The following is a 20,359-nucleotide window of genomic DNA, read 5'->3' as shown; positions in this document are numbered from 1 at the left end:
AGCCAAGAGTAATCCCTGAGCACATCTAGGTATCCCAAAAACAAAATATAAGGCTGCTCCTTTTCCTCCTCCAAAAAAAGAGAACTATTTTATCTACAGCATTATGAAGAGAATTAAGACTCAAAAATGGGGTGGCTGGAGAGGTGGCGCAGGGTGTAAAGGTGTCTGCCTTGTGCACCCTAGCCTAGATCAGTCCGTTAAGATTCCCCCCGCATGCCATATGGTCCCCCAAGCCAGGAGCGATTTCTGAACGCATAGCCAGGAGTAACCCCTGGGCGTCACTGGGTGTGGCCCAAAAATAAAAAAGGGGGTGGTCAGCACAGCGGTAAAGCATTTTGCCTTGCACGGATCAACACAGGACCGAACCCGGTTCAAATCCAGGCATTCAATACGGTCCCTCGTGCCTGTCAGGAGCAATTTCTAAGCGCAGAGCCAGGAGTTAACTCCTGAGTGCCGCCAGGTGTGACTCAAACAAACAAACAAAAGGATTCAAAAACTAGGGCAGGAGAGATAGCACAGCTATAGGGCGTTTGCCTTAATCGCAGAAGAGAAACCCGGAATCCCATATGGTCCCCCAAGCCTGCCCTGCTGGGTGTGACCCCAAAAACAAAAACAAACAAAAAAATGAGGGGCCAGAAAGAGATAGTATAGTGGATAGGACATTTGCTTTGCACACAACAGACCAGGGTTCAATCCCCATCATCCCATATGATCCCTCGACCCCATCCAGAGTAATTCCAGACTGCAAAGGAGTAATCCCAGAACATCACTGGTATGGCCAAAAAAAAAAAGACTCAGAAACTAAAGAACTGTACAGAGAACTGTACTCATTAAATATATAAACTGGCTAACAAGGTTTTTTTAACAGTAAAATTGGAATGTTACTCATCTTTCATGACCTCCCAAATTCATCAAGTTTTTTCAAAGTAACAGCTCTACTCATTTATTTATGCATTACCTTAATTTTTGTTCATCCCTGTGTTGGTGCATTTACCAAACTAAAACTGACTACAACACTGAAATGTCAACAACGGTATTTAATTTTAGCTCTCCTTTCCAACTGACTACATTCCTGGAGAATTGGTAAGGAAAGGGGTTATCTATTATATCCTATACAAATTAAAGTTAAAAATAATGTAACGGGGGCGTCAGAGCGATAGCACAGTGGTAGGGCATTTGTCTTGCACACAGTCAACACCAGACAGACCTTGGTTCGATTCCAGGCATCACATATGGTCCCCTGAGCCTGCCAGGAGCAATTTCTGAGCACAGAGCCAGGAGTAACCCCTGAGCACTGCCGAGTATGACCCAGAAACAACAACAAAAAACTGTAATGGAAACCAGAGAACAATAGTACAGTGGTTAGGGCATGTGGTCAACCAGGGTTCAATTCCCATCACTGCCATATGGTGCCCTGAGCCCACCAGAAGTAATCCCTGAATGCAAAGCCAGGAGTAAATCCTAAGCACCGCGGTGTGGTTGGGGAGAGAGGGAGGTTAAGGGATGACATACAGAAGCTGGAAAGAGCACAAACAAATAAATTCGGCACCACATAGGGTCACCCAAGGGTGACCTTTGAGTCAGAACCAGGAGTAAGCCCTGAGTACAGCTAGGTGTGACTCTCTACCAAAAAAACATTAATAAGCCAAATATAACAATATTTTTAGAGATGGAGAATCACACCCCAGTGGAAGAAGACTTACTTCTGGCTCTGGGCTCAGGCATCACTCCCAGTGATACTTAGCAGATCGTATGTTGAGTCAAAGATGGAACGGAACCAGTGTTGACTAATAAATAAGGCAAGTGCCTTAAACCCTTGACTAACTCTCCAGCCAAACTGCTAGATGCCTATTCAATGATAAATAAATTTCACAGTTGACTACTCCTTTGGTTATTCCCACTTTCCTACTTCCTCATTTAAAGAGGAAACTAGAGAATCAAGTTCCAGTACAGAATTCAATAATCAGTTCTATAAAAAGAATGTCTGATCTTAATGCTGGGAAAATTATCTAACATTTCAAACAGTCAATCAAAAAGGAAAACAACTAACCAGTCATCACACCTGCTTCTGAGAAGAGTGGGTTATTTAGAGTTGTTCTGGGGGCCCATTCAAATGAAAAAGGAGTCGTTTCCAAATTTATATTTACCACAGTGATTAGAAGTAACTAGCCTTTTCTAGTAATTACTAACCTCTACAAGTAATTCTAAGACTGCAATTTTATGCTACTCAAAAAATATTTGCTTTTCAACTTTATACTATGTTCCTCTAAAAATTAACAATTTGGACTGGTGATATAAGATCGTACAGCAGATAGGTCTTCCTTGCCTTGCACATGTTAAGTTCAATTCCTGGAGACCCCCAGATGGTTACCCTGAGTGCTACACCAAAAGTGCTCCTGAGCAGAGCCCTGAATACTGCCAAGTGTACCCCAAAAAACAAGAAATAAAGCAAGCAAATTTCCAGCTGAATTTCTTGTCCAAAAATGTTTCCTTTCCTAAATAAAGCAAGCTTTTAAAAATTCTAACCCATACGATCTCCGGAGCACTATTAGGAGTCATTCCTAGCACAGAGCCAAGAGGAACCCATGAGCATTATCAAGTATGCCCTGCCCCAAGTTGTGTTTATTGTTTTTTGTTTTTAAGTCTGAACACCAGTAACACTAAAATTCCTGAGTCTGAGAGATAGTAGGAAGGTAAGGCAATTTGCCTGGCACACAGAAGACCAGGGTTCAATCTCTGGCGCTTCATTTGGTTTCCATAGCCCACCTAAGAACAATACTAGAAGTAAACCCCAAGGACAGTCAGGTATAGTGCCAAAACCAAAATAATTTAAAATTCTGAGTCCTAAATGTCAACACATAAGATACTAAGAGCACAACTCTTAACATTCATCTTAATATTTTCAGATAAGTCTTTTAAAAATCAAACTAAGGGGCTAGAGTGGTAGCACGTGGGTACAGTGCCTTTTATGTGACTGTCTTCCCATATATCCTATTTTATATATTTCTTAAATGTTTAGTTACCTTATTTTTTAATTATCAAGCTATATTCTCTTCATGAGCTTTATATTTAAAGATTTTATAACTGTTTTAAAGAAACAGCCTATTTGTTACTAAGTTTAAGTAGTCTTTTCCTAAATAACACTGTATTCACCTTCTTTAATATAACAATTATATTAAAACTCAGATGTATTTCCAGAAAATTGAAATCCCAGTATTCATCTTTTTCTTTCCCTTAATTCTTCAGAACAATTTTATATTAAGTGTATAGAGCATAAATATCTTAGTAAGTTCACTCCACATCATCCCATATGATCCCCTGAGCCTGCCAGGAATAACCCGAGTGCTGCCAGGCCCAAAAATACCAAAAATAAATAAGTAAATAAATAAATAATTAAAAATTTTAAAGCCACTTTTTTCTTTGGTGTTTTTGGGCCACGCTGAGCAGCACTCAGGGATTATTCATGGCTCTGCACTCAGTTGCTCCTGGCAGGCTTAGGGGACCATATAGGATGCCAAGGATCGAACCAGGGTCAGTCGCATGCAAGGCAAAAGCTTTACTGCTGAGCAATCGCTCCAACCCCTAATTTTTTTCTTTGTTTTCTTATAATTATTATTTTGACCACAGTGGATTACAAATCTTTCACAGTAATATTTAATATTTTTAATATATTTAGGATTCTGTACCATTTTTGATTCGGGGACTATACCAGATTACTTACTCATAGTTCTGCAATCAGAGCGGGATCACTACTCAAAGATGTGGTGCCTAGAATGGAAGTGGGTAAGGCAAGTGCCATAACCCTGTACTAGCTCTTCCATCCGTTTTATAGTTTGTTGGCAAATAGTTTTTAGTTTTAGAGAGAGAATGGGTTGGGGGAGAGGGAAGGAGCAGGAGGAAAGAAAGAAGGGATCGAGGAAGAAAAAAATAGGAAGGAAGAGAGGGAGAGAGAGAAGGGAGAAAGCCTCAAGGTCCTGTGTTTGAGATTCCCACTTCCCACTTCCTCATTTAAAGAGGGAATTAGATTTCAACTAAACAGATTAGTTGTTTAAAAAAAAAAAAAAAAAAGCTAAAAGACACCTGGATTCAACCTATCAACAGCACTCTCAACTTTTTTCTAAGCTGTATAAGAGCATTTAGAATGACTGTAACATCTGCAAGTTCCCTGAGGTTGCGAAATAGATACTTGGGAAAAGGTTATTTGAATCAACTTTCAAAATAACCTACAGCATAGGAGCAGCATGCAAAGCAAAAACTTCCAAGCTATTGTTAGCATTATTTAAAATATACCAAGTTTCAAGGCTGAGCAGTTAATGGGTCAATTTAACTCTTTCATTTCCCCATTCTGTCCAATGTACTTGCACATATGTAAAGGTCCTTTTCAATTATCCACCCCCACTAGAAGGGGTTTGCAGGATAGGAAATGTGTATATCCTCATACAACATTTATCTTGTCAGCAAAAATTCTTTTTTATTTCCCCTTAAGCCTCAGAAATGTTCTTGCTGTTAAGGCATTTCCCCTAAAAGTAGGTAAATTACAATCACTTCCCCTCTTAAACTTGCTTTTTATAATTCATAATTCATGGGGCCAGATAGCACAGCGGTAGGCATTTGCCTTGCACGCAGCCAATCCAGGACGAACAGTGGTTCGAATTCCAGCATCCCAAATGGTCCCCCATGCCTGCCAGGAGTGATTTCTGAGCGCAAAGCCAGGAGTTACCCGAGTGCCACTGCTCATAGTGCCACTGCTCCAACTGCTAATAGTCTATTAGGTTGATGTACCAACATACATAAAACACAACTTTTATAATATTTAAAAACCATACAGTGATAGGCTCACATTCAATGTCACAAACTATCAGGAGCAACCCTCAAGCACCATGCTGGAAGTAACATCTGCCCAGGAGTACTGTATGTAGAGCCCTGCAAGTGAGCCAACAAACAATTTTTCAAACATTAAAAAATGTTAGGGGTCAGGGGCCGGAGAGATAGCATGGAGGTAAGGCATTTACCTATCATGCGGAAGGTCATCGGTTCGAATCCTGGCGTCCCATATGGTCCCCCCTGCCTGCCAGGAGCAATTTCTGAGCCTGGAGCCAGGAAAAACCCCTGAGCACTGCTGGGTGTGACCCAAAAACCACAAAAAAAAAAAAAAAACACAAAATGTTAGGGGTCAGAGCGATAGCACAACAGTACGGTTTTGCCTTGCACGCGGCATCAGGACAGAGCCTACTTCGAATCCCAGCATCCCATATGGTCTGGTCCCCTGAGCCTGCCAGGAGCATAGAGCCAAGAGTAACCCCTGAGCACTACCAGGTGTGACCCAAAAACCAAAAAAAAAAAAAAAAAGTTGGGCCCGGAGAGATAGCACAGCGGCAAGATGCGGCGTTTGCCTTGCAAGCAGCCGATCCAGGACCAAAGGTGGTTGGTTCGAATCCCGGTGTCCCATATGGTCCCCCGTGCCTGCCAGGAGCTATTTCTGAGCAGACAGCCAGGAGTAACCCCTGAGCACCGCTGGGTGTGGCCCAAAAACCAAAAAAAAAAAAAAAAAAAAAAAAAAAAAGTTAAAGCACATTTGTGGTCCTCTGTATACACCAGTTGAACTCTAGATAGTTTCATCAGGCTGAATGCACACCAGGATTAACCCCTGAGCACTGCTCAAAAACGAAACAAAAATTCTACTTCTTGATGACCTTCAATTATACTATCTTACTAGAAAATAAACTGAGTGTAGCCTATACTTAAATATGAAGTTCTCTTCACCGTGATGCATCTAAATTATTTGAATAATTTAGGCCAATCACCAAAAGGATGCTTTTTTGTAACCACGTGTGGAATGAAGAATGTCACCAGACTCTTATTTCTCCATCATATCCTTCTCAATCTGCTGACAAATCCTGCTAATGACTCATATCCTTCTGCACTAACTAGTCACTATTCCCTCATAATAGGCCTTTCACTAATAATGAAAAGTGAAAAACAGTCCTTTGTTTTGCTGCTAAAACAGTAAATATAAACATATGTACATAACTCCAACTCATACTTTAGTAGCACTAGGTAGGGTAGCATTGCACCCAGCTGACCCAGGTTCAATTCCCAGCACCCTACATGGTTCCTGAGTTCATCCAGGAGTGATCCTTGGACATAAAGACTGGAGTAAGCCCTGAGCACAAGGATGTAGCCACCAAAAAAAAAAAATCATGTTCAAATCTCAACTAAAAACAACTAGAAGAAAGCAGAACTGATGAGTGAATTTGAATTCTTGTCAAATAATACATTAGTTAAGAGCCAACAATTTTGACTACTGCAGATATAAAAATATAAAGTAACTTATCTGATCTGCTAAAGCAAATATATCATGTGTGCACTTTATGCCAAAAGAATTAATATTGGGGCCGGGTAGGTGGCGCTGGAGGTAAGGTGTCTGCCTTGCAAGCGCTAGCCAAGGAAGGACCGCGGTTCGATCCCCCGGCGTCCCATATGGTCCCCCCAAGCCAGGGGCGATTTCTGAGCACATAGCCAGGAGTAACCCCTGAGCGTCAAACGGGTGTGGCCCAAAAACCAAAAAAAAAAAAAAAAAAAAAAAAAAAAAAAAGAATTAATATTTTCTGAGAAGAATGAAGTTTCAACCCAAAAATACTATGAAAGAAATCAAATACACCAATTCTCTAAAGGTAAAAACTGTTCTAATGGTCAAAATATTTTTCCAAAACAAGCTCAACTACCTAAGATAGGCTTACATAAAAAGTTAATCTTAGAATACTAGCAGCTTAAAAGTAAATGTTGTGCAATGTAAATTTATATTGAGGGCAAAATTTAGTTCTTAGTTCACTTGAAATGAAGTGGACATTGTGTTACAAAACCTATGGGTAAGAAATCGGTGCAGACAAACAAAAAAAACGTATTCAAGCCACATAAAAACTATTGGTATAATCAGTCAACTCCTCATGGTCATATTCTGGGAACGATTCTGTGCCCTGTAAATCTATACTGTTAAAACAGACAGTACAGGAAAAGCCAAGTTAAAATATGGAGATGGGTCATTTTTCACCTGAGACATGGATACTCCACAGAGAAAACGGGCACATTTTCTGTGCTGCACAGTTTCAACAAAATGCAAGAGTAATTAATTTCCTAGGTTGTTCTGTGAGTCTCTATGTGTTGTATAAAATCTCTTTAGGTTCTTTTTCTGTTTGTTTTCCTGTGTCGGTGCTCAGGGGACAATATGGTGCTCAGGGGACAATATAGGATGCCACAATCTCACCCAGGTCAGTCATGTTCAAGGCAAACGCCCTATCTCTCTGACCCTCTGTAGTGTTTAGTATTTTATCCTTTTATGTTTCTGCTCAGGGCTATACAGGAGGAATTGTGCAATCAAACCAGGCCTCAATGAACCCAGTTCTCCACCATGCAAATGTTTGCTTTAAATATCTATATAATTCAGATATATGCCAGGCCCCCAAATGTTTGCTTTATATTCCTATATACCTGAGATCACAAATGGTAAAAACTAAAGTGGCCCTGACCTAGACTACAATTCCAAGGGCAAGATAAATTTACAAAGTTCACTAGAGTTCTATACCAAGCAATCTTGTAAGAGCTTCAAATTCCAGAAGAGAAGCCAGAGTCATCAGAAAGTCAAAGGAGCTACAGAATGTGATTCAGTCAATAAAACTGAAGAAAACCTAATGCCTCTACACATATAATAGTTCTAAAGTTAAAAATGAATAAGAGGAGTGGGGGAGAGATAAAAAAAAAAGAGTAAGAAACTTTTTCTAATATTTCAAATTAACACATTCAAATGATCATTTCTTAAAAGCATTACTGGTCATTTATTATTCATCTATCAAGTCCAATGTACATAATACTCTGAGCTGCAACATCTTGCTCTATAAACTTAAAGAATCATTTGGGCCAGAATGATAGTATAGCAGGTAGAATGCTTGCCTTGCACAAGGTCAACCAGGTTCAATCCTCGACATTCCATATTGTCCCCCAGCCCAGCCAGGAGTGATCTCTGAATGCAGAACCAAGAGGAAACCCTGAGCACTGCTGTGTGTGGCCTCCCCCAAAAAATAATCATTAGCTTTTATATAATTCAACTGAAAACAAAAATAACAACACTGCCCAAAGTGGGGAAGAGTTTAAAAAGTATGCAACAGAAATTATAATTTAAAAATAAGAACCGGGGCCAGAGAGATAGCATGGAGGTAAGGTGTTTGCCTCTCATGCAGGAGGTCATCGGTTCGAATCCCGGCATCCCGTGCCTGCTAGGAGCAATTTCTGAGCCTGGAGCCAGAAATAACCCCAGAGCACTGCCGGGTGTGACCCAAAAACCACAATAAATAAATAAATAAATAAATAAATAAATAAATAAATAAATAAATAAATAAATAAATATAAATAAAAGTAAGAACCAAAGGAACAGAGTGATACAGTACAGCAGTTAAAGTACTTGCCTTGAAGGTGACCAACCTGGATTCTATCCCCGGCACCCCATATTGTTTCCCAAGCCCTGCCAGGGAGTGATCCTTGAGAAGAGAGCCAGGAGTAACCGGAGAGTGTCGCTAGGTGAGACCAAAAAAAGAACCATGGCTAGAGCGATAGTAAGCAGGGTGATTGCCTCGCATGATGCACCCACGAGGCAGATTCTGGTTCAATCCCTAGCACCCTATATGGTCCTCTGAGTACTACCAGGAGTAATTCCTGAACACAAAGCCAGAAAGAAACCTGACTACAGCTGAGTATGGCACCAAAAAAAAAAAGGCACGTCCAAAAATACCAACTTCTTTACACCCTAACCTAAACCCTATATCCTATATAGCTTCTCTTTATTTCTTTTTGCTTATCTGGGGGTTTTGTTTGTTTGTTTTTGAGCCAAATCTAGCATGTTTAGAGGTTATTCCTAGTTCTGCGGTTAGGGAACACTTTTAGCAGTGCTTGAGTGAACATGAGACATCAGGAATCAAAGGGGGGGTGCATGCAAGGCAGCACCTTACCCACTATTATCTCTCCAGCTCTATCATCTTACATAGTTTCTATGAAATAACATGACTTAGCTGAGGTAGGAATAGAAAAGGAAAAGCTTAGCAGAAGAAGAAACTTTAAGGAGCCAGATGAGTTTGAGCTGCATCATTCTAGAAACACACTATTTTCATTTCTTACAATGTTTATACCAGTACTAGTTTCTGTATTTTTGCAAATAATTAAATATATGAAATAAGTATGTAAACAAAGTTGTTCTTAAGAAATCAAAATGGAGGGGCCGGGCGGTGGCGCTGGAGGTAAGGTGCCTGCCTTGCCTGCGCTAGCCTAGGACGGACCACGGTTCGATCCCCCGGCGTCCCATATGGTCCCCCAAGAAGCCAGGAGCAACTTCTGAGTGCATAGCCAGGAGTAACCCCTGAGCGTCAGGGTGTGGCCCAAAAACCAAAAAAAAAAAAAAAAAAAAAAAAAAAAAAAAGAAATCAAAATGGGGGCCAAGCAATAGCACAGCTGTAGGGTGTTTGCCTTGCACGAGGCCAACCAGGGAAAGACCCAGGTTCGATACTAGGCACTTCATATGGTCCTCTGAGCCTGCCAGGAGCAATTTCTGAGTGCAAAGCTAGGATTAACCCCTGAGAACCACCAGTGTGGCCCAAAAAAACAAAACAAAAACAAAAAAAAAAAGGAAATCAAAATGATGAATGTGTTAAACTAGAATGAAAATGCATTGTTTTATGCAGTTATTCATTTAATCATTTGAAAGTAGATAAAACACCTGAAAAATATTAAAAAGCATTTATAAAAATTGCCTTGCATGTAACTGACCAAGGTTTGATCCCTGGCACCACAAGCAGGGACCGGAGTGACAGCACAGCAGGTAGGGCATTTCCCTTGCAAGTAGCCGACCCAGGGTTCCATTATCCCATATGGTCCCTGGAGCCTGCCAGGAGTAACTTCTGTGTGTAGAGCCAGTAGTAATCCCTGAGCACTGCCGAATGTGGCCCCCCCAAATATAAAATAAAGATCATCCAAGTACCACCAACCCACCCACAAATCAAATTCATCTTGTTTACACAAATATTTTCAAGTTAAGTATTGTTATGGGACTTTTAAACTTTTTAAATTATGTGCAAAAGGTTCAAACATTCCCTCTTCCTTAATGCCACAAAAGCTCAGTGATGCTATAATGGTTTCTGCCTGTGGATTTAGTTGGTTCAAATTAAATATTATTTGACTGATTCATGGAGAGATTGCTTGCACTTATGCTATTCTGAGTCAGAATATATTCAAGTTCAGCAGTTCTAAACAATTTTATTTGTAGAGGTGCTCTGAAATACTAGCCTTCTCCAGCTTCTAAATATAACAATTACTACTGCCTTAGTAAATAATAACTCTGAATCTATAGTTCAATTTGTTGTTGCTTCTGTTTTTGTATTTTTGGTTTTGAAGCATATCAGCAGTGAAGAATCTCTCCAGGTGGGGCCTGAGACCATATTTGTGCTGGGGATTGAAGCCACATAGGCTGCATGCAAAGCAAGCACCCTATCAACTGTACTATCTCTCCAATGCATTATTTTTTTAAAATTGCTATGATATAGTTTCATTGAATCGTCAATCTCCTGATGTGAATATCATTCACAGTTAAACACAAATACTTCCACAAAGAGACTACTGATTAACTCTTGGTCCCAATAAATTATTCCTCTCTTACTCAAATCATTAAAAAAAAAAACAAAAAAACATAAAAGCAGTTGGGTTGCTTTAATCAGACTTTCCTCTCCAAGACTTATCCCAGGTGTCTCATAAAAACTGTCTTATAGAACAGTCTGGGGCCCCAAGAGTGTTTCAAGGCGGAATCTCCACCCACATAAAAGCCTAGCTTAGACCCAGAGCATCTCTTATGAGCCCCTTGCCTCCAGTCCTTCACTCCCTTGCACCGACTTCAAAAGTTCGCACCTGCATCCACTAATAGATCACTATACAGAAACCTCAAAGTGAGAAAACTCATTTCAGGGTCAGTAATAGTAAAATCAAAGACCTTGGAGTCAGACAGTAAAGTTATTAATCTAGTTATTAATTTCTTGTGGCTGGGACAAGTTGCTTAAACTGAGCAAATAAGTATAACCATCCCCTCTATGGAAGCTGTGAGAATTAAATAACAGTATAAAAACCACCTGGTGAACAGCAGGCCCTTAATACTGATTAATCCTGTCTCCCCCATGAACAGTAAAAATGTCATTTACTATTTCTGAAAGCAAAGAGCATAGGAGTGATCAAAAAAAAAAAAGATACACTCAAAGAAAATTATGTTCTTGGGGCCAGAGGAATAGTACAGCAATAGTAAAGTAGGGCGTTTGCCTTGCCTGAGGCTGACCAGGGATCAATCTCCAGCACACCATATGGTCGGCAGAGCAAGGCCAGGGGAGATTCCAGAGTACAGAGAGCCAGGAGTAACCCCTGAGCACTTGCGGGAGTGGCCCATAAACTTTAAAAAAAAAGAGAGAGAAAAAAAATTAAGCTCTTTAAAAAACCCTCACTTCTAATCATTTATCAATGCTTTTGCTATCAAAAGAATTCTAATCTTTGCTTATTATATTTAAAGAGTCCCAACGTCTAAAACGTCTAAAAGGCTTGCCATCATTACCAAAGGTACTTTTTACCAAAAGGCCCTATTTGGAAAAAATCAACAGCCTCGGGAATACACGTGACAATAATTAGTACACTCACTAACACAACCTTCAAGTATCAGATTCAGAATACTGGCAGCTTCTCAGCATTTTCACCAACAGAATGGTCTACGGTAGTGCCTGTGAAGCCTTAAGAACAGTGGTTCCGTTGCCTTCATTTCTTAGCACTCGCCGAACAAGGCATTAACTTCACTCATTTCCTGTCTGAAACTACTCTGTAAAACAGAGCGCATCAACAACAAATCGCAACCATAATCTAGTAGTAGTTTGACGACGACTCTCGAGAAGCCTGTGCTGCACCGCACTGCAAGCACTGAAACATTAATGAAACATTATCGCTAATGTTTCTGGACAAATCGCAAGGAACAATAAAAAAAAGAAAAAGCCTATAGTTCTCCATCATCAACGTCCAGCTAATATGTTCTTAATGTTCTCTTTAGCAAGTTCTTACCTAACACTTGAAAAGTTTTTCGCCGGGGGCTGATAGGTACGCGCGAGCATCTGACCCAGGATCCATCCCAGGTCCACAAAGAGTGACTCCTGAAATAAGTGAGTCCTCCTCAAGCCCCCCAAAAAGATTCTTTCCAGATGGGTAAGAGTCACAACCTTAACTAACACACACACACACAACTGCTTCAACTTACCTAAAGAGTGAACCTATGCCTTCCACCTGAACAGCAGCAACCCTTTAGAACTCTTAACTTACACTTTAAAATCATCAAAGCAGCAGCTATAATCTTGAACCCTAGTTTTTTATTTAGCTAGCTCAGAGCCCCAGAGTAGGAATGGGGCGCGATGGGCAACTGACTAGACAAATCGGTAATTACCTTAAATCCCTGTCACGGGGGGAGGGAGAAGAATGAAAGCTGGTTGGAGGGGGTGCGCTGGGAGGCCTCAACAACTTAGCAGAGGGAACCCACACTTCCTAACAAACGGAACCCCGAGTGCCACGGGGCAGAGCGACTCCCGATTCCTCTCTCTTCCTCACCAGCAACACCCCAAGGCAGGGCCCCGGTCAGGGCGAGCAGAGCAAAGAGGGAGCCTCCATGCTTTCCTGCTCCCACGCGGGCGAGTCTCCTCTTCCTTCCCCGCAGCACCCCGTCTTTCTCTGTGTCTCCCCCGCCTGCCCCTGGCACTTCCTCGGGCACCTCGGCCCGCCGTCCACGTTGTCCTTGCCTTGCACACGCACCGCCCAGGGGGCCCCCCGAGGCCCCCCAACAGGGTCCCCGCCTGGCCGAGCCGGGCCGGGCCTCCTTCCGGGGACGTGTCTCGCTCGGGCCTGCACTAATGGCTGCGGCGCCTCCGCCCGCCCGCCCGCCCAGGCGATCCCGGGGCGCAGCGGCCACCCGGGGCGGCGAGCGCGGCTCGGCGCGGCTCACTCACGCTGGCGAGCTGGGAGCTGGGCATTGACGTCCGGCGCGGCGGGAGCGAGGAGGCGCCTCTCTCCTCGGTCACCTGGGCGGCGGCGGCGGCGGCAGCGGCGGCGGTGGAAGCGGCGGCGCCGACTCACCCCCAGCCTCGGCGCGCGACACCCGGCCCGGCCCGGCGGCGGCGGCGCGTGTCCACGAGTCCGTCTTGCCGCCGCTGCTGCTGCCGCCGCTGCTGCGCCTCCCGCGGCCGCCGCTGATGCCCTGTGGCGTCGCCTCGCGCCGTGCCCGGCAGGCCGCACGCCGCCGCCCCAGCCGCCGCTCTCTCGGACGCACGACGGTTACAGCCCCGGCCCGGCCGATCGCGCCGCCGCCGCCGCCACCACTACTACCACTACCACTACCACCGCCGCTGCCGCCGCCGCCGCCGCCGCCGCCGCCGCCGCCGCCGCCGCTGCGCGCGCAGCCGGAACCCGCTCCCGCCGCCGCCCCTCTGGGGGGCGCTGCGGGGCGCGGCGCACGCGCGCGCGCGCGTACACAGGCCCGGCCCGCCCTCCGCGGCTGTGGATTGGCTACATCGGCCCGCTCGCGGGAGATAAGCCCGCCCTCCGCGCTCGCTGATTGGCTGTCTTGGCCGGGCTCGCTCGTCGCTCGCGGGCGGATGGGCCCGCCCACCTGCCCGCCCTAAGGGACGCTGAGCTAGCTGACCCACTGCCCTCGGCGCCTCGCTCGCCCCCCCCCCCGCCGCTCCGCGTGGTTGGTTCCGCCCCGCCGGCTCTAAGTGCGAAAGGCGCGACCATGGGACCTCCCGGGGGGGGGGGGGGGCGTTGAAACAGGATGAGGCGTGGCCTTCGCCCACCGCACCTGAGCCCGGGCGAGACCGGAGGCCGCTGTGGGTGTGGGTGTTCGTGTGTGACCCGTCGGGTGTTTTAAAGGCTCTTTCTCTCCTCGCCTCTGCCTCTCAGGCTGGGGGAGGCCTGGAGGTAGTTCCCCATGATGGGATGGGACCCGGCGGCCCTCCCAAGCCTTTGCTCGGGGATTTCCAACTCCAAAGTGGAAACTGAGAACTGAAGCAATGCAGCTCCCCGGCTGCCCTTCTGCTTCGTGAGCCCCCAAAATCGATGGCGTGAGCGTCGGTGCAAAGGAGCTTTTCTGCATCAGGCCCTCCTCAGCCCAAAAGGCACAAGCACGCGGGGTCATGAGCGCATGCACACACACACACACACACACACACACACACACACACACACACTTCCGGCCCTGAGCATCTTGGGCAACTTGGTTCCTCTTTCTGAGTTTTCTCAAAACTATTAAACGGAAATCATTATCAGCTTCCGATGGGGCTTTTTTTCCCCTTCACATTATCAGTGATATCACGGATGAGGAATTCCTGAGAAAGGGGAAACCCTGAGTTTCAAGATCTCCGACTTGCTATCTCTCCCCGGTGACGACGACGTGGGATGATCCTAGACATTCCACTCTTTTATTTGGCCTTTGTCTGTCAGCCCTAGTGTTGGGAATTGGAAAAGGTGGCCACTGATCTGTTGGGCTCAGACTAGGCCGGGTGTGCTGCCAGATGGCATTCAGAAAGGCACTGCTGGCTGCTGGGAAGGAAGAGGGGAGGGCTGGCCCCCAAGGGAGTTGGGGTTGAGGCAGGTTCTGTTGTCCCAGTCCACCCTCGAAGTCTCACCTGCCCAGAACTCACCCCACTCCCACAACCACCACCACCACACGTATTTATCATGCTTATGCAGAACTGAATGCAAAGGTCAGTCACCCTCACTAAGTGTCCCCCACAAGGTAAACCTGGGGCATTGTTCCTAACCAGAAGTCTCCCTTTAGAGCTTAGCAGTAAAAAAAAAAAAAAAAAAAAAAAAGGAAGGTCTTATGACTCATCTGCATGAAGCCACAGCCCAAAATTCGGGAAGTGGCCCAGAAACTGGATATTCCAAGGTCAAGCTGGTTGGCAAAATCGTGTGGGAGTATAAGACCTTGAAACAACAGGAGTTGCAGATCAGAATCAAGGTCCTTGATTCTTCGGAGCAGAGGCATAGCTATGGCTCCTAGCAGTTCCCTCCTTCCTCCAAGCACAAACTTGAATCACTTTCTCCACTACAAAACTATTGAGTCTTCTGCTTATTGATTCTTGTCCCAAAATACTTCATGCAGTGCCTTCTCATAGCATTTATCATACACATTGTATGTTATATGCATGCCTTTTTTAATGGTTTTCCCCTTCTTTTTTTTTGGGGGGGGGGTCACACCCAGCAGTGCTCAGGGATTACTCCTGGCTGTCTGCTCAGAAATAGCTCCTGGCAGGCACAGGGGACCATATGGGACACTGGGATTCGAACCAACCACCTTTGGTCCTGGATTCGCTGCTTGCAAGGCGAAAGCCGCTGTGCTATCTCTCCGGGCCCAAGTTTTTCCCAACTTGTAGCTTGTTGAATAAATGACTGATCCTTCCCTCCATCTAACCCTAAAATGTCAGTTAAAACTATAATGACCACATAAAGATAACAATATTGACTATCATTTATTAAGCATCTATTCTATTCTGAGTCCTGGACACTGCATTTTAAAATATATTGTCAACAGGGCCACAGAGATAGCACAGCAGTAGGGTGTTTGCCTTGCATGCAGCAGATCCGAGATGGACAGTGGTTCAAATCCCGATATCCCATATGGTCCCCCGAGCCTCCAGGAGCGATTTCTGAGTGTAAAGCCAGGAGTAAATTTTGAGCACCATCAAATGTGTCCCCCCCAAAAAAATAGAACAAATTCATTATCAAGTTTGGAGCTAGAATGATAGCAGATCAAGCAAGGTGTGTGCCTTATATGTACCCAACCTGAGTTTGATCCTTAGCATCTATATCAAAGTACAATATGAAGGGTGCGTTGGTTGTATAGTGGTGAGCATAGCTGCCTTCCAAAGTACAATATGGTCCTTTGTTCCCCCCAGGAGTGATCTCTGAGCACAGACCCAGGAATAAGCCCTGGGCACTGTTGGTGAGACTCAGAGGCCAGAAAATAAATAAATGAAATAAAATATACTGTCAAATTTATACTTCAAAATAACCCAGGAGCTGGAGTGATAGACCAGCAGATAAGATGTTTGCCTAGCATGCATTCGGGTTGAATCCCCAGCATCCCATATGGTCCCCCAAGCCTAACAGGAGTGATTTCTGAGCACAGAGCCAGAAATAACCCTTTAACGCCACAGAGTGTGGCCCAAAAACAAACAAAATGTACAGTAACCCAGAACTTCTTTTTAATTTATTTTGGGCAAAAAAGGCAAAATAAAATAATAATAATTTATTTGGGGCTTGGAGCCACATCCCAGTGATTGGTGCTTGCTCAGAATGCCAGATATTCAACCAGGGCTAGCCATGTCCAAAGCAAACATTTTAATTCCTGTACTATCTTTCTGAACCCCTAATATCCTCACTTTAAAAATCTCAGCGATGGGGCCGGAGTAATAGCTCTGTAGGGTGTTTTGCTGTGCACGCCGCTGACCCCGGACAAACCCAGGTTTGATCCCCAGCATCCCATATGGTCCCCCAATCCGGCCAGGAGTGATTGCTAAGCACAGAGCCAGTAGTAACCCCTGAGCACTGCTGCTTGTGGCCCAAAAACAAAAAGAAAAAAAAAATCTGAGAGGAAAAAAAAAAATCTGAGAGGAGCCAGAACTATTGCACTGCAAGTAGGTCACTTGCCTTGCACACCACAGTTTGATTCCTGGCATCTATGAGCACCACCAAGAATGATTCTTGAATGCATAGCCAGGAATAAACCTTGAATGTCACTGGTTGTGACCCAAAAATAAATAAACAAAAGAATCCGGGGCTGGAGAGATAGCATGGAGGTAAGGCGTTTGCCTTTCATGCAAGAGGTCATCGGTTCGAATCCCAGCGTCCCATATGGTCCCCCGTGCCTGCCAGGAGCAATTTCTGAGCATGGAGCCAGGATAACCCCTGAGCACTGCCGGGTGTGACCCAAAAAACAAAAAAAAAAAAAAAAAAAAAAAAAAAAAAAAAAAAGAATCCAAAGGTCTTAGGTGCTGGAGTGCACTGGAGCCAGTAGAGCACTTGCCTTGCACACAACCAGACTAACTAGCATTCATGTGATCCCCCAAGCCTGTTATGAGCACAGAGCCAGTAATAAACCCTGAAAATTGCTGAATGTAGTCCCAAAGGAAAAAAATGTTTAATTAAGGGGTCAGAGTAATAGCACAGCAGTGGGACGTTTGCCTTGCATGCAGCTGACCCAGGATGAACCTGTGTTCAATACCTGGCTTCCCATATGGTCCCTAGAACCAGGAGCGATTCTGAGTGCATAGCCAGGAGTAACCCCTAAGCATCACTTGGTGTGGCCCAAAAACTAAAAAAAAAAAAAAGGGGGGGGGTTGACGCACTGGAGTGATAGTACAGCAGGTAAAGTACTTGTCTTGCATGTAGCCTACCTAGGTTCAATCTCTAAACTACCTGGGTTCAATTTCTGGCATTCTATATGGTCCCTTGAATCCCACCAGAAGTGACCCCTGAGCACAAAACCAGGAGTAAATCCTGGGAATCACTGGATGTGACCCAAAAATAATAATAATAATAATAATAATAATAATAATAATAATAATAAAAGGTCTGAGACTCAAAGTGACACAAGATTCGGTCCTGAATCTGCCTCTGAAGCACAAAAGTACATGATATTAGCGTCTGACCCCAGTCAATAGCTGGTGTTCCTTAGAGAAAGCTGAAATCCTTCTGAGCTCTTAGAGTCACCCTTTCAAAGCACAAAAGGCCTATGGCTACTGCCACCAATTCCCTACAGCCCCCTGGGACAGCAAGAATTGATTCAACTCCTGACCAGAATGACTTCAGTAAACTACAGACTTCAAACAGCTTAAACTGAGCTGCAGGCACCTTATTACAGCATGAAACACCCTTGGCAATGAGTTTCACATGTAACAAACTGAGTATGCAGTACTTTTACTGAAGCATTCCAAGTGCAATTAGCTTATTAATTCTCCCAGCATCCTTGTGAGGCCAAGCTAGTGGTCTTGACTGCTTATATAGACCATTAGCTCCTTGAAAGCAGCAAGTGTGTGGGTCTGCCACACAGAGTTTAGAGAAAGAAGTAATGCCAATGTGGCAATGAACTGAATGCCTTGAAGGAATGAATTTAGATAGAGATGGGGACACAACCACTTGCCCACCTTGGGGATCTTAAGATCTGCATCTGACATCTTTGCCATTTTTAATTGTATAAATCGGGGAAGTTACTTCATTTGAATCTAATTTCTTGATCTGTAAAATAGAAAAAAATAATATTTACCTCAAATGTGCCTTTCATGTAGGAGGTCATCGGTTCGAATCCCGGCGTCCCATATGGTCCCCCGTGCATGCCAGAGCAATTTCTGAGCCTGGAGCCAGGTGTGACCCAAAAACCACAAAAAAAAAAATTTACCTCAAATGGTAGTTTGAAAGACAAATGAAGTTAGTATACATAACACAAAGAGCAAAGTATCCAATCCAATCCAATCCAATCCAATGAGATTGGCATTAATATTTGGCCCTGTGGATAGAATAAATGAAGAACTCTCTCATTTCTTCCAAAGTGCAGCCTCTACTACTATCAGCTCTGTGCCCTGGAACAGATGCCTTCACTTCATGAATGAACTTCTGTACTCCTCTATGAAATGGGGTGAAATGGCTCTAAAGGAAAGATCCTGAAAGTGCTTTGTAAATTGTCTAGTTAACACTACACAAATATTAACTGTGGCTTTGCTCTATAACTGTAAAATAATTCCTTCCATTTCTGCCTCTTTTTTTTTTTTTTTTGGTTTTTCGGGCCACACCCATTTGATGCTCAGGGGTTACTCTTGGCTAAGCGCTCAGAAATTGCCCCTGGCTTGGGGGGACCACATGGGACCCAGGGGATCGAACCACGGTCCTTCCTTGGCTAGCGCTTGCAAGGCAGACACCTTACCTCTAGCGCCACCTCGTAAGCCACATTTTAAATATTTTTAATGATTAAAAACGGCATAAAAATAAAATAAAAACAGCATATTTAGGGCTAAAGAGCAAATACGGTGGGAAAGGGACTTGTCTTGCACTCACCTGACCCTGGTTAGATCCCTGGTTAGGTCCCCTATATCCCACTTGATCCCTTGAGCACCGCCAAGAGTGACCCCTGAACACCTCTAAGTATGACCTAAAAAGGAAAAAAAAAAATCATTAATAAAGACAACACATTTTTAAAGTGCCTCTCACGGTAGGAGTGGTCCACACATGTTACTTGCCTGTGTGAAAATAAGTGTTACTTTCAATGTCCTAAAGTAAAGGAAGTGGCAGGGTGTGGTGGGAAATTTATGCAACCCTTGGAGCTGGAATTATTCCTGGCTCTGCCCCTACACGACCTTCTGCAAGTTACCTAACCTCTCTGAGTCTTCAGATTCCCGGCCTCTAGTCGGAGATCAGGTATGCCTACATTGCAAAGTTTTAAGAAGATAAGAGCGACCCGAGCCAACTGAGCCAACTCAGAGCTGGGGCTAGTCAGTGAGATTAGCAATAGCAATAGTAAATATTGCTATTAACAATAGCAAAGTCAAGGAATCCCTCTTCAGGAGAGAGGACTTGGTGGGAAGCAACAACCAGAATTTCCTTAACCAAAGTGGGGGTGATGAGCTGCAAAACAGACGACCCAGACTCTTAGAAAGTTCAGCTGAGCTTGGGAGGTCCCCGATTAGCACAGTTTATAGTATGTCTGGATCCTGCCAATGGAGGGGTCAGAAGGCCAGGAGAAGACCCAGCCCTCCCACAGTGATAACCCGGGGAGGAAGGAATGTACTGATTCACCGCCCCACCCATCCCCAGCCTCTAATCTCTCTTCCGGAATTTTACAGCCCTCTTCTTGCCCAAAGGCCTGGGAGCCGGGAGCTTCCAGCCAGGGGAGCCTCCGCTTTGCCCCACCCCACCCCAACTTCTTTTGCAGAACAGCTTCTGCGGGAAGCCCCGGGGAGCTACACAAACTCCCCAGGGGCCCGGCGGCGGCCTGCAGCCTGCAGCAACTCCCTGCGAGCTCCTTCGGGGACTCTGGGATGTCAGCTGGGACGGGAGGGACTTAGTGGGAAGAAACGGGGTGGGGGCAGCCCTGAGGGGAACAGGGGAACGGGAGGGGTCAGCGAGGACTGGAGGAGCCCGCAGGGGACGGGAGAGGTCAGAGGGGCACGGGAAAGGTCAGCGGGCTCGGGAGGGGACCCGACGGGAACCAGCTAGGGCAGCAGAGATGCGGGCAGGGGGGTTGTCAGCAAGGCTGGGAGGG

At 44.9% G+C, this 20,359-nt stretch overlaps 1 protein-coding gene across 1 annotated transcript in view; it reads right to left on the bottom strand.

Moving 5' to 3' along the window:
* Positions 1-13,194, bottom strand: part of PTP4A2 (protein tyrosine phosphatase 4A2) — a 38,089-nt gene extending 24,895 nt beyond the window's left edge. The window contains exon 1 of the mRNA XM_049775079.1: positions 13,056-13,194. The gene's annotated coding sequence lies outside the window, so the exon portion shown is untranslated. The remainder of the gene's footprint in view (positions 1-13,055) is intronic.
* Between the last annotated feature and the right edge of the window lie 7,165 nt (positions 13,195-20,359).

Source organism: Suncus etruscus, chromosome 6, assembly GCF_024139225.1.
Source record: "Suncus etruscus isolate mSunEtr1 chromosome 6, mSunEtr1.pri.cur, whole genome shotgun sequence".
NCBI lineage: Eukaryota > Metazoa > Chordata > Mammalia > Eulipotyphla > Soricidae > Suncus > Suncus etruscus.
Note: the sequence above shows the minus strand (reverse complement) of the source record. Positions and strands in the feature narration are given on the sequence as shown.